We start from the raw sequence: 14,044 nt of genomic DNA on the forward strand, positions 1-14,044 counted from the left end.
CTGACCGAGATGTGCTCTTTGTGGACCCGGTTACATTTTGTGTTCGAAGGCATACGTATTAGCTAATCTGGCATATTGATATGCATATTGCATACATTACATACATTAATGTCCTGTGGCCCCTATGTGGGGCAGAGGGCGTCTACAGTGCGCCGCCATCGCGTTCTGTCTTGGGCTACGCTCTTCACCTCCTGCCAAGTCAACCCGATCGCCCTAGCTTCCGCCGCCACCGAGCGTCGCCAGGATTGTCTTGGACGGCCACGCTTCTTTTTCCCTTGCGGAGTCCATTCCAGGACTTGCCTTGTGTGGCCGATCCAAGTCCATTTTCGACGTAAGATTTGACGGGATATAGGAGTTTCATGGCAGCGTTCCAACAGATTGTCGTTGGATATCTTATCTGGCCAGTGGATTCGCAGTATTTGGCGGAGGCATCTGTTGACGAAGACCTGGATTCTATACGTGATATCTTTGGTCACCCTCCACGTTTCACTCCCATATAAAAGGACACTCTTTACGTTGGAGCGAAATATTCTAAATTTCACTCCACGCGTTAGTTTCTCCGATTTCCATATGGGTCGCAGCTGCGCGAAGGTTGCCCTAGCTTTGGCGATTCTAGAAGTGATGTCCTCTTCGGTTCCACCGGAATTAGACACAATACTAGCGAGGTATGTAAATTGCTGGACACGCTTTATTTGTTGTGGGCCTAAAGTCAGTGGTTGAGAATTTCTCCCCTCTGTGCGCATTTCCTGGGTCTTTAGGGAGTTAATTTTTAGTCCACAGACGGCAGCTTCACGTTGAAGGTCATCAAGCTTGGACTGCATGTCAACGTGTTTGTGACTGAGCAGACACAGGTCATCAGCGTAGTCTAGGTCGTCCAATTGGTCGGTCAACCCCCACTCTATACCGCGTCGCTTACCTTCGTTGACTTTATGCATTATGCCATCTAGTACCACCAGGAAAAGCAAGGGGGATAGCAAACAACCCTGTCTCACACCTGCACTCACACAAATGTCATCCGAGATAAGTCCGTCATGTGTGACCTTACATACGTAACTCTTGTAGATAGCTCTCAGCAAGTTTATTATTTTATCTGGGACGCCTATCTCGGTGAGTCGGCACCAGATGCTGAACCATTTTACTATGTCGAAAGCTTTTTCGAAGTCAACGCATATGCATATTGCATAGGGTATATTAATAATTATGTAGCTTTCCAATCCGTCGATATTTATGAACAATGTATCTTCATGCTTGATTTAGATTAGAATCAGAAAAGTTTAAATATGATTATTATTATTTTTGAAGTGAAAACTTCTTTAGCGGCGTTGGGTATAAAATCTTAAACTCGCGTCAAGACACGTGGCCTGATCGAAAAAGCGTAAGACGGATGATTTTTTTTAGCCCTTATATTCCATGCGTAAGACGGATACCATTCCAAAATATCAAACATGCTGAACGTTAATAATCAAGTTTTCACTTCTGCCGGTACTCCCGGAGTGCAACCCGTCTTTTTTTTTATATTAGAGTGGGCAAACGGGCTTGTGGAGCGCCTGATCGTAAGCGAGTCCACCGCCCATATTCATCTACAGGGGATTCTGCAGGTGCGTTGCCGACTTTTTGAGATGGAGGTACACTCTCTTCTTGAAGACACTCAAATTGTAGACATTAGGAAATGTCGCTGCCGGGAGGCTATTCCATAATTTGGTAGTGCGTGGTAAAAAGTTACGAAAAAAACGCACTGTACTCGTACGCCAAAGATCTAAGTGGTGAGCATGAAACTTCGCCTTGTGTCGGGCAGAACGATGGTGGAATTCTGCGGCAGGTATCAGTTCAAACAACTCGTCAGAACAATCTTCATTGTACAGACGATAGAATACGCATAAAGATGCGACGTCTCGTCGTAAAGCTAGTGAATCCAGCCGATCAGTAAGTGTCCGATTATTATCGTTTGTATATTTTTTTTTTATGAGAGAGGAGGCAAAAGAGCAGACGCGACGCCTGATGGTAAGGGGTCAGCGTCTCCCATAAGCCACAACGCCGCGCCGCGGCCGGGGACATTGTGAGTGTGTTGCCGGCCTTTAAGATAGGAATACGCTTTGTATGAACTAGGCTTGACTTTAACAATAACTATAAAAATATTCTGTATTTATAGGTTTCATAAACGCCTTATATACGTTTTGTTTAATGTTAAAATGTTATTTTTTTTATAACATACAATATTATTATTCAACTTGTTACACTACACTACGTTACACTTGTTGTACTCCTAGGTAGGTATGTAATCTGCGTATTTTACAAAAATAAGAGTAATTAACTTCATTAAGTTAGGCAGCTAACATAATTGATTATGTTATTAAAATATATAACGATAAGTTTCCATCAATCTTTTAATTTATGGCCTTTTTATAATAAATTCAAATATCAAATCAATATATTATTATTGAAACACATTTTATACAATATATTGAAAACAAAGCTATAGATAGCGATGAAATTTAATAAAAGGAAGTGCAACTGTAAAATTTTATTTTATATGACGTAGTGCTTTACATAATAACATTAATTTAACATTTATCTACTAACATTAAGGTTTATTACCTACTTAAATGAAACATTCAAATATTTAGTATGCAATGTATTTAATTAATATTTGATATCATAAAAACTAATACTTAAATATTAGGGGGCGCATAAAGCAAAATAACCAATCTTCTATTAGATGATACGTGTAATATGCAAGACCAAATCTAAAAAATAAAATATATATCAAACTAGATGATATGTTTAACGATTCTGTTTAATCAAAAACATAAAATATTAAAATTTACTCGATAAAAAAAAATCACCAAGTTACCTCTAATTTTCACACTTTTACGTTTTCTACTTGACATGGTAATACTTATTATGATTTTTTTTTCATAAACAATTATATTAAAACATTTGCAAGATATTTGTCAGAGCATTTTGTGTAATTACTTTTAGTTTTGGTTTTATCTGCGATAAACCACTTTTATCGTGACAAAATCAAACGTTTATAACGAGAAATAAAGAGCGCCACTTTTGGCGCATATTTTGGTCTTGCATATTACACGTATCATCTAATAGAAGATTGGTTATTTTGCTTTATGCGCCCCCTTAAACGCCTATTATGGTTCATTTTTAAGATAAAAATTCGATTCGTTTTTATATTAAAGATAAGTACTAAAATAATGGGGAATATTTAATTTAATAGTAACAACATGAATACAATAATATTGTCAATTAATTTTTCATTATAGCACGATGCAAATAAATTTTTAAACGTTGAAACGAGGTTATTATCTCATATGTGAAGTTAAAAAATATTATTTAATAAGACCGCCTCCTTGGGACAGTGGTTGACGCGTGAACTTAGAACCGTGGGGTTCCCGTGGGGTTCGATTCCCGACGATGACGAAAAAAAAGTGCAGTCACAGAAGGCTAATCACCTACTTGTCCCTGAAGAAAATTGATTAATGAAACAGATGAGTCCTTAGGATGAGTGCATAATACTTCTGGCACCCGACTAGGGTACATGGGACTTAACATATATCTATATAGAGACAGACTATAATTTAGATTCGTCGCCGTTTTTCATTCTTTATTTCGACTATTAATGTCTTCTGCTTAAAATATATACATTGTGTTTATTGCGAGAACCATTTCCTATAATAAAACGCCTATATTCCCTTGTCTGGGTCTGTTAAATAAACAAATGTTGTTATAATACTAGCTGCTCCGCGCGGTTTCACCCCTGTGGCTCCACTCCTGTTGGTCATAGCGTGATGATATATAGCCTATATCGATATCGATATAGGTATATCGATATATCGAATCGATACATTTATCGAGGAAGACTATAGGCTATATAATATATATCATTATGTCTTCACCCACAGAGCCACTGTGGTCTGTGGGTGAAGCGTCTGCTCTGTTGCCTCCTCTAGCTTACCAGGAAATAATTGAAAAGGACCCGCATTTGCTGTCTATAGGTATAGGTATGTCTATCTATCTGTATCTCTGAAACATGACAGAAGATCACACCGAAAGCGACGTTAATGAAGGGGTTTAAATGAAATTTACAGTTCACGTTCAGTTTTTCAAGAATCCCACCTAACGACGGGTATAAAGGTTGGATGCAATGGTATCATTTTCGCGTTTTTCATAGATGTTAATTATGACAGCTTACTCGTTTAAAATAATAATTTCAACTATTACGTCTACGACTGTATTACGAATTAATAATAAATAAAATAAATAAATAAATAACAAATCTTTCCCGTCCTTAATTTCAACTATGTATATTTTAAGCTTATTTTAAGTATCCTTGAGGCTTGAACCTTTCCCTCATTTTTCTTGGTCACATGTTCTTTGGAAGTAAATACTTATAATATAAAGAATAGCAGCTCTTGCGTTTTGCATACGTCTTGGATATCAAAGTATATGATAATTCAATACATAGGTGGTTTCATACAGAGTGAGCAGCCTCGGAAAATAATTGCGAAGATCATAGGCGCGTCCACACAGATCGAGTAGTCTCGTGAAGCATTTTCCGCGCGTAGCAGCTCGGTCAGTGTGAACGTGGCTCGATCAAGGAAAATAGCGGCTCGTCGTCGTCGGCAAGGAAAATAAGTTCACACTGACCGAGATGTGCTCTTTGTGAACCCAGTTACATTTTATGTTCGAAGGCATACGTATTACGTAGGTATTAGAATCTGGGCACCATACATATTGATATGCATATTGCATAGGGTATATTTATGTAGCTTTCCAATCCGTCGATATTTATGAGCAATGTATCTTCATGCTCGATTTAGATTAGAATCAGAAAAGTTTAAATACGCCTGATGGTAAGCGGTCAGCGTCGCCCATAAGCCACAACGCCGCGCCGGTGACATTGTGAGTGTGTTGCCGGCTCAAGATAGGAATACGCTTTGTATGAACTATAGGCTAGACTTCACTATAAAACTAAATAATTTGGAAAATCCAAAAGTGCACGCCTCATAATTTTTTTTTAATAAATATTTATTAATTATTATTTTTGTTTATTTAATAACAATTAAACCACATCGAATCAGACCCTGAAAAATGAAAGGGTTCTATTCCTGAGCATACTCAAGCGTAAGAGAAAAAAAAGACTCGATTAGTAAAGTATTTCGGTCGCTATCGTGTTAACAAGAAAAAGGATCCGCACATACAGACACACGGACGTCCAAGACAGAACTTTTTTAAACTGTTTTTTAACTAGTTTAAATAACAAAAATGACATCAAAAATATCATGAACGTTAAAAATAGTGTTTTTTCTTAATATGTGTGTGTATGTATTATCTTACAAGTGCAATGTATGATACATAAAGACATTTTAAGTTTGAAAAATCAGATGTTTTGCGCGAAGAGACAGTAGTACCCACCTCAACGCTTCGCTTATGAGGCGTGCAAAACAATAACTATAAAAATATTCTGTATTTATAGGTTTCATAAACGCCTTATATACGTTTTGGTTAATGTTAAAATGTTACATTTTTTATAACATTCATTATTATTCTACTTGTTCCATTTAGTATCTAATGAACAACTAGGGGCTTGTACTCCGTTAAAATTTTAGAAATAGGCGGCTAATATAATTGACTTAATGTTACTAAAATATAAACGATAAGTTTCCATCAATCTTTTAATTTATGGCCTTTTTCAAGATAAATATCAAATCAATATAAATATTAGTGAACACATTTTCTATAATACATTGAAAACAAAGCTAGATAGATAGCGATGAAATTTAATGAAAGAAAGTGCAATTGTAAAAATGACGTAGTGCTTTACATAATAAAATTAATTTAAAATTTATCTATTAACATTACATAAGGTTTTGAAGTGAAACTTCTTTATCGGGGTTGGACAAAAATTTAGTGTACATTTTTGCGTTACGCCGTACGCGTGACATTTTTGCGTTACGCCGTACGCGTGACATTTTTGCGTTACGCCATACTCGTGACATTTTTAAGGTCATAAAGAAGTTTCACTTCTTACGTGTGTAGGTACTCTAGTAGGTACACGCATACATTTTTTTACAAATGAAACATTGAAATATTTAGTATGTACGTAATGTATTTAATGAATATTTAATAAAATAAATACTAATATGTACTCAAAAGATTTTACTTAAATATTATTTGTTGTTTTGTTTTAATCAGTTTTTAGTTTTAATATACACCGTGTTAGTGTTGTACTGTCCATTTCCTACGTTTGTCACCTTACACCCATTGCATCTGTCGGCACTTCCTGGCTGACGAGAACCACCGTTGTCATACTGAAATAAGATTGAACACATTTATTATTTTTAAATAATCATTTTAATGCTTTTTGTGGTTCCTTTTAAAGATAAAAAACTTCGATTCATTTTTACATTAAAGATAAGTACTAAAATAATGGGGAATATTTAATTTTATAGTAATAATGTCAAGTAAAGTACCTAAGCTCCGTGAAGAAGACGGATTGGACATACGTTATATAAAGATGAAGATAAAAAAGTTTGGAAAATCCAAAAGTGCACGACTCATAATGCTCATTTAATTATGAAATATAAAAAAAAAAATATATATATATGTAGATATACAGTCTTGTAGTTTTCGTTTTTTATTAATTGCAATTAAACGACACTGAATTAATTAATCATTCGCATTCAGTGACCTACAATCGTCGATTAGAATATTAAAAAAAAAAAAAAATTAACTCAAATGATGGATTTTTTCACAAGTTATAGTGTTTTCAGGTTTCACACATGACGGACAGGAAAATTGTTTGACCTATTTCGGTGTTTTTTTCCAATTCTATTGAAGTAAATCAATTTTTTAAAAGTATGGGATTAATCTCCATTAAATTATCTCGACAATAGTATGCAAAATATCTTGATTCCGTGAACTAACAAGGCTATAATAATAAGAATAGTTGCAAAAATGAGGCGAAAAAAATTTTTCGATCGTAAAGCACTCTCTGACTCTCTGAGATGAGTCGTGCAAAAAAAACTTACGTTTTCCCAGTCCCAGAACGGTCTGTAAATAAATAAAACAATAACATTAATGAATAAATTGTAGTAATAACTTTTTATCTGTGTCTGTAATATTTATTCCTTCCTATTCATCCCTTAGGTACTAGCTGTGCTCCGCGCTTTTACCCGCAGTGCTCCGCTCTTGTTGGCCGTAGCGTGATAATAATATATAATTTTTATTATATATTATATAGCCTTCCTCGATAAATGGGATATTAAACACCGAAACAATTTTTTCAAATCGGACCAGTAGTTCCTGAGATTAGCGCGTTCAAACAAACAAACAAACTCTTCAGCTTTATAATATTAGTATAGTATAGACTATAGATTAGTCCGATAATTATTATAAGAAGTAAAATGCATTTGAAGTAAAATAAATGTGATACCTATAGCTTTCGTAGGGCTGAATTTTTTAGGGAGATGAACACAATAGACAATCTTAAATTCTAGTCTCAACAGTTAAAACTTAAAAAAAAAAAATTCAACAACAAAAATTAAAATAATTAGCAACAATACAAGTGTAAGTGTAATATCAAATGATTAATATAAGATAAATAAACTTAAAACTGTTATAGAGTTTACCGTCTCGGTTTTTTACTTACTTTGGTTTGGGATTTGCTTCATATAAACTTACACAGAAAAGAAGCGTTATCACTAATATATGAAGTATTTTCATGATTTTGTTTATAAAATAATTTTAATTTAATGCTTAATTAGGCGAGTCTGCCGCACATAATGAAGGACCAATTCCCGTACAGTTTATTATATACACTACAGGAAAACTAATTTCTTCCTGTGATAGCCAAATACAATTAGATATTTGGTTGTTATTATGTAAATATAATTTAATCATGTTCGCGTTTTAATATGTAAGAAGATTTTTAACAACACATGCTAAACACATTTTTTACATCATAAGTCTGCGTTCTAAGAGAACGATTGAGGGTTCTCAAGTAACAGAAATTCCACCACCAGACAGCACGACATCGACAACAATAGTCAATACCACCCTCCCCTTGACTATTGGCGATCTATAAGTGCGAGCTTTAAAAGATGTTTCTTCCCGCGCACAACAGATATCTGGAACAAACTTCCTCATTTCCAAACGACTATGAACTGGGGACCTTCAAGAAGAAGAGTATAATCCTACTTGAAAGGCCGGCAACATACTGTCTCTGGCACTGTGGGTGAAGCGTCTGCTCTGTTGCCTCCTCTAGCATACCAGAAAATAATTGAAAAGGCGAGTCCATTTGCTGTATCTCTTTCTATCCTTATATCTGAAACATGATAGAAGATAACACCGAAAGCGACGTTAATGAAGCGGTTTAAATGAAATTGACAGTTTGGAGTTCACGTTCAGTTTTTGAGAATCCCAGCTAACGAGTAACGACGGGTATAAAGGTTGGACGCAATGGTATCATTTTTGCGTTTTTAGTAGATGTTAATTATGACAGCTTACTCGTCTAAAATAATAATTTCAACTATTACGACTACGACTGTATATCGAATTAATTCGATGTTGTTTGCTCGTTTGTTATTCACAGATATGAAAAAATATACCTACTTATAAAATGTAAAAATTTCTAGTTGTGATGATGATTCCATTTCCTTCATTTTAAACATTTCTAACAAATATGTCCAGTCTTTAATTTCAAAAAAACTTTATTTTAAGTACCCTTGAACCCTTTTCTCATTTTTCTTGGTCACATATTCTTAAGAAGTACATACTTATAAATAGTAAATACTTATAATATAAAGAATAGCAGCTCTTGCGTTTTGTATACGTCTTGGATATCATAGTAATTATGATTATTCAATAGATGGTTTCATACAGAGTGAGCAGCATCGGAAAGTAATTGTGAAGATCGTAGGCGAGTCCACACAGATCGAGTAGTCTCGTGAATCATTTTCCGCGCGTAGCAGCTCGGTCAGTGTGAACGTGGCTTGATCAAATAGCGGCTCGTCGTCGTCGGCAAGGAAAATACGTTCACACTGACCGATGATGATGTGCTTTTTGTGGTTGTGGTTCCGGCTACATTTTGTGTTCGAAAGTATACGTATTAGCTAAGCTGGGCACTACACATGTTGATATGCATAGGATATAATATTTATGTAGCTCTCCAATCCTTCGATATTTATGAGCTTTCGGCCCGCGGCTTCGCCCGTGTTTATCCTAAATATCCTATGTGTTAATCCAAGTTACCCTCTATATGTGTGCTAAATTTCATTGTACATAATCGGTTCAGTAGTATTTGCGTGAAAGAGTAACAAACACACACACACACACATCCTCACAAACTTTTGCATTTATAATACAATAGATATATGTATTATAATAGTAAGATGTATCTTCATGCTTGATTTAGATTAGAATCAGAAAAGTTTAAATATTGTAATCGTTTGTATAAACCAGGCTAGACTTTAAAAATAACTATAAAAATATTCTGTATTTATAGGTTTTTTTTACAGTACAATAGGGGAGCGCTTGGCCACGACCTCGCCTGATGGTAAGCTGAGATGTGGCCTAAGATGGAGCGCGCTGCCCTAGAATGTACCTGTTCACTCTCCTCTTGAAGACCTCCATATTGTACTCATCGGGGAACACAGATTCAGGAAGCATGTTCCAGTCCCTAGCGGTTCGAATAAAGAATGACGATCCGAACCGCTTTGTCCGGGTACATGGAACGTCAACCATGTGGCGATGCCTAGAATCTGTGCGCCTCGACGAACGATGGAAAAACGGGGATGGCGGAATTAGGTCGTGCAATTCCGCAGCGCACTCACCAAAGTGTATCCGGTAGAAATAGGTTTCATAAACGCCTTATATACTTACCTACGTTTTAGTTAATGTTAAAATGTTACATTTTTTATAACATACAATATTATTCTACTTGTTACATTTAGTATAATATAATAAACTCCTAGGTACTTGTAGGTACTCTGCGTATTTTAGGTACTAAAATAATGTATACTCTCGAATAAAGCATGTTGTTCAGTTTTTAATATTGATAATACTTTAAAATTTTATAAACTTCTTAAGTAATAGGCAGCTAACATAATTGACTATGTTATTAAAATATAAAACGATAAATTTCCATCAATCTTTTAATTTATGGCCTTTTTCAAGATAAATATCAAATCACTATAAATATTAGTGAACACATTTTATACAATATACTAGCGGTCCGCCCCGGCTTCGCCCGTGGTACATAATATTTACGTTTTCTCTACATAAGAACCATCCTCGTACTTCAAGGAATATAATAAAAAAAGAATTATCGAAATCGGTTCAGCCGTTCTCGAGTTATGCGCTTACCAACACATTTTGCGATTCATTTTTATATATAAGAAAGATTGAAAACAAAGCTATAGATAGCGATGAAATTTAATAAAAGAAAGTGGAACTGAAAATTTTTATTTTATATGACGTAGTGCTATACATTAATAACATTTATTTATTTATTTATTTGGGTACATCGACAGATCGAGCATCATTCCTTAAAAATAAATATAAAGTAAGAATATTCTAATGCTTGACCCTATTATAGATGTACACTGTACAACAGCATTACAAGAAAAACCAAAGATAAATGTAGTCAATGAGGATGTTTTATAAAACTAAAGTAAGTATATTTTTGCACTGATACTGATATTCACCACATTCACACTGTTCCATGTTTAAATGTTATTTTTATCACGAGATAAGAATTAAACACGAGCATATTAACTATAGGTAAACCAGAATCTGATGGCAAATTGGGAAATCGAAATTTTGAGTGTGCAACCCTAGGGGAAATGGACTGAACGATCTTGATACTGCTTATTTTTTATTTTGTCCTCAACATCATTAGTCACATTACATAAGTGAACATTACTGTACTTAATAATGAGATATCCACTTAATATTATGTAGACCGTACATACTTACATGTATAATATAGATATTACTTTTATCTATGTAATACATACTATTATTTACACATACCTATATTTGTACATTCATCATCATTATGCCATGTAAAATTTATGGATGTAATGATAATGTAGATCAAAACTAGATTGCTAATAATTTTTTATAAAATAAAATAAAACTATGTTTATTTTCGTAAGTATTAAAGATACACACATTATAAAATTGACTTGGACAGCTTGGACTTGACGAATAGCCGTATTGGAAACTCCTGTAATAAGTTTTCATAAAATTATATTGTAAGTAATTAACAAACAATATTATAGTTACCTACTTATAATATTTTTTATTTTAAGTATCAAAACGGGTAAGTCCAACTTACCGATAAAATATTCAAAATTTGAAAATTGTGATGTGTTTGACCCTTCTTCATCGAATGTTTTTCTATACACATTATAAACAACACCTCTTGCTTGTGATCGCAGCGGCTTTTTCGACATTTTCGAAGATTTTTTAGACAAAATCCTAAAAATTATTCATCAATTGCAAAGAAGACAAATAATTTGACAACCAATTAGATAGTTGTCAAATAAAATTGCCATATGAAAATCTTTTATTTCGTAAATATAAATATGCCATCAGATTCTGGTAGACCTATACGTACCTATTATCTCGCGCGACAGCGTATGAGTAGATTTAATTTAACATATCTACTAACATTAAGGTTTATTACTTAAATGAAACATTAAAATATTTAGTATGTAATGTATTTAACTATTTTTTAATTTCCATAAACACGATGTTAGTGTTATCTTGTCCATTTCCTACGTTTGTCACAGAACAGTTATCGCATGTGTCGATCCAGCCATCCCAGCCACGAGAACCATCTTTGACATGCTGAAATAAGATTGTATACATTTATTATTTTTAAATAATCAGTTAAATGCTTTTTATGGTTCATTTTTAAGATAAAAAATTTCGATTCATTTTTATATTAAAGATAAGTACTAAATAATGGGGAATATTTAATTTAATAGTAACATTTGTACACTAATGTCATTTAATTTTTAGACCGCCTCTTTGGCACAGTGGGTGGCGCGTGAGCTCAGAACCGTGGAGTTCTTTGTTTGATTCCCGATGATGACGAAAAAAAATGTGCAGGCACTGAAGGCTAATTACCTACTTGTCTCTGAAGAAAATTGATTAATAAACTATTGGTATGCACTATGCATAGGTAATACTTCTAGTACATGGGACTTCACATAGGTATATAGAGACAGACTAGATTTTATACCATATTTTTAATTCAGCTCCGTCAATATAGCAGAGGTGCATCAATGATATATATATATATATATGTTTCTAAAATGGGGATATAAATATCCGCTCGAAAGCAGAGAAAGTTGCGTGAGTAAGTAAGTCTGTTTTTATACCATACATGCATAATTTTATGGCGTTTGTTATAAGGTACATAAGTATAATATCAATTTCATTGAATTAGTAAATTATATCATGAGGGACTGATCATTCTTAAACTGCTATTTATACAATTGTTCTATTTGTTATAATTAACTGCTATTTCGTAAAAAAAATACTTACTACTTCAAACTCCTCCGAGTCATCGGGCCTAGAAAAAAAAAAATTATCAATAATTTTTCATATCCATACTAATATTATAAATGCGAAAGTAACTATGTCTGTCTGTCTGTTACTCAATCACGCCTAAACTACTGAACCAATTTGCATGAAATTTGTTATGGAGATATTTTGATACCCGAGAAAGGACATAGGCTACTTTTTATTGCGAAACTAGCGACCCACCCCGGCTTCGCACGGGTGCAATGCTGATACTAAATACACTACAGAAAAACTGTGAACGTTGTATATAAAAACATAGCGATCCGCACCGGGCGGCCGGCCGGTACCGCCGCTAACGCTACGTCCCGCAATTTTTAAATCTGTAATATCTTCGAAAATATTCACTTAAATCATACGGTGTAAAGAGCCATATAGATCTATATTAAATGAAGAATGTATTCAACGTATTTAATTGGTTAAGGATTAATGCTGTATTGGTTAAATCGCTTCGAAAATTAGCCATTATTAGTCGTATAAAGTAAATGACAAAAAAAAGTTATTGTGGGTTATCCATAAGAGATAGACATATACCACCGCGGACTTTTCTGTAGACCTTTTCAATGTGTATAATACTTAGTACATTATTTTGATAAAGCTCGTAGGGGCCTGCGTTTGCAATGTAAGCGGAAAAAATGTAATTTTTTACGACATCACATTAGAAACCTCAAAAATAACAGTACTTCTCCACTATTTATTGGATTTTATTATGCATATAAACCTTCCTCTTGAATCACTCTATTTATTAAAAAAAACCGCATCAAAATCCGTTGCGTAGTTTCAAAGATTTAAGCGTACAAAGGGAAGATATTACAGATTTAAAAATCTCGGGGCGTAGCGTTTGCGGCGGTACCGGCCGGCCGCCGCTATGTTTTTATATACAACGTTCACAGCTTTTCTGTAGTGTATTTAGTATCAGCATTGCACTCGTGCGAAGCCGGGGCGGGTCGCTAGTTTAAAATAAAATAAATAAACATAAAAAATTGTTATGGAATTCCCCGTCTCGGTTTTTTACTTACTTTGGTATAGGATTTGCTTCAAATAAACTTACACAGAAAAGAAGCGTTATCACTAATATATGAAGTATTTTCATGATTTTGTTTATAAAATAATTTTAATATAATGGTTAATTAGGCGAGTCTGCCGCACATAATGAAGGACCAATTCCCGTACAGTTTATTATATACACTACAGGAAAACTAATTTCTTCCTGTGATAGCCGAATACAATTAGATATTTGGTTGTTATTACGTAAATATAATTTAATAATGTTCGCGTTTAAATATGTTTGGAGATATTTTTAACCACACAGGGTAAACCCATTTTTTACATCATAAGTCTGCGTTCTAAGAGAACTATTGAGAGTTCTCAAGTAGCAGAAAATTCCACCATCAGACAGCACGACATCGACAACAATAGTCAATACCACCCTCACCTT

The 14,044-nt window shown here is 34.2% G+C and overlaps 2 long non-coding RNA genes across 2 annotated transcripts; both read right to left on the reverse strand.

Moving 5' to 3' along the window:
- Window positions 1-5,815: 5,815 nt before the first annotated feature.
- Window positions 5,816-7,785, reverse strand: LOC149482298 (uncharacterized). The gene is made up of 3 exons (XR_016316653.1): window positions 7,664-7,785; window positions 7,044-7,065; window positions 5,816-6,323 (listed from the first exon to the last, which is right to left on the reverse strand). It is a non-coding gene; the product is annotated as an uncharacterized LOC149482298 (long non-coding RNA).
- A 3,952-nt stretch (window positions 7,786-11,737) lies between these two features.
- Window positions 11,738-13,751, reverse strand: LOC149482299 (uncharacterized). Its single transcript, XR_016316719.1, has 3 exons — window positions 13,626-13,751; window positions 12,571-12,598; window positions 11,738-11,868 (listed from the first exon to the last, which is right to left on the reverse strand). It is a non-coding gene; the product is annotated as an uncharacterized LOC149482299 (long non-coding RNA).
- Window positions 13,752-14,044: the final 293 nt, after the last annotated feature.

Source organism: Colias philodice, chromosome 15 (genome assembly GCF_061535455.1).
Source record: "Colias philodice isolate Cphi_HAF_F1 chromosome 15, ilColPhil1 Martin Lab GWU primary, whole genome shotgun sequence".
NCBI lineage: Eukaryota > Metazoa > Arthropoda > Insecta > Lepidoptera > Pieridae > Colias > Colias philodice.